Below are 586 nucleotides of genomic sequence, written 5' to 3' on the forward strand. Positions count from 1 at the left end.
TACCTACTGAAACGTCCAGTAACGGGGGCTAGTAAGAGAGAGGCACACTACCACTCGTAGTAGTCTTTGACTCAGTTACTGACAAACTTCTTGTATTCTGAGCTGAAGGAAGGGAGATGGTGGTGGGTAGTGTTTAACGTCTCGTCGACAACGAGGTCATTAGAGACGGAGCGCAAGCTCGGGTTAGGGAAGGATTGGGAAGGAAATCGACCGTGCCCTTTCAAAGGAACCATCCCGGCATTTGCCTGAAACGATTTAGGGAAATCACGGAAAACCTAAATCAGGATGGCCGGAGACGGGATTGAACCGTCGTCCTCCCGAATGCGAGTCCAGTGCGCTAACCACTGCGCCACCTCGCTCGGTGAAGGAAGGGAGAGTATGTGTGTGAGGCAAGGGGGGGGGGGGGGGGGTCGTTGAGTGGTGCTCGTGACACTACGCAATGCTTTCTATGTCTCGTGGAGTCTGTAACACGAAGGATCCCCATCGTAATTTGCGTTATTAGGACGAAAGAGAAATTAAACTCGTTCCCAGTCTCGAGTTAGAATAGCTACACTCTGATCCAAGGTATCCAGATACCAGTATGTAA

At 50.9% G+C, this 586-nt stretch overlaps 1 non-coding gene across 1 annotated transcript; it reads right to left on the reverse strand.

Moving 5' to 3' along the window:
• Nucleotides 1-286: 286 nt before the first annotated feature.
• Trnaa-cgc lies at nt 287-359 on the reverse strand. Its single transcript has one exon. It is a non-coding gene; the product is annotated as a tRNA-Ala (tRNA).
• Nucleotides 360-586: the final 227 nt, after the last annotated feature.

This window comes from Schistocerca piceifrons, chromosome 7 (genome assembly GCF_021461385.2).
Source record: "Schistocerca piceifrons isolate TAMUIC-IGC-003096 chromosome 7, iqSchPice1.1, whole genome shotgun sequence".
In the NCBI taxonomy this organism is placed as follows: Eukaryota; Metazoa; Arthropoda; class Insecta; order Orthoptera; family Acrididae; genus Schistocerca; species Schistocerca piceifrons.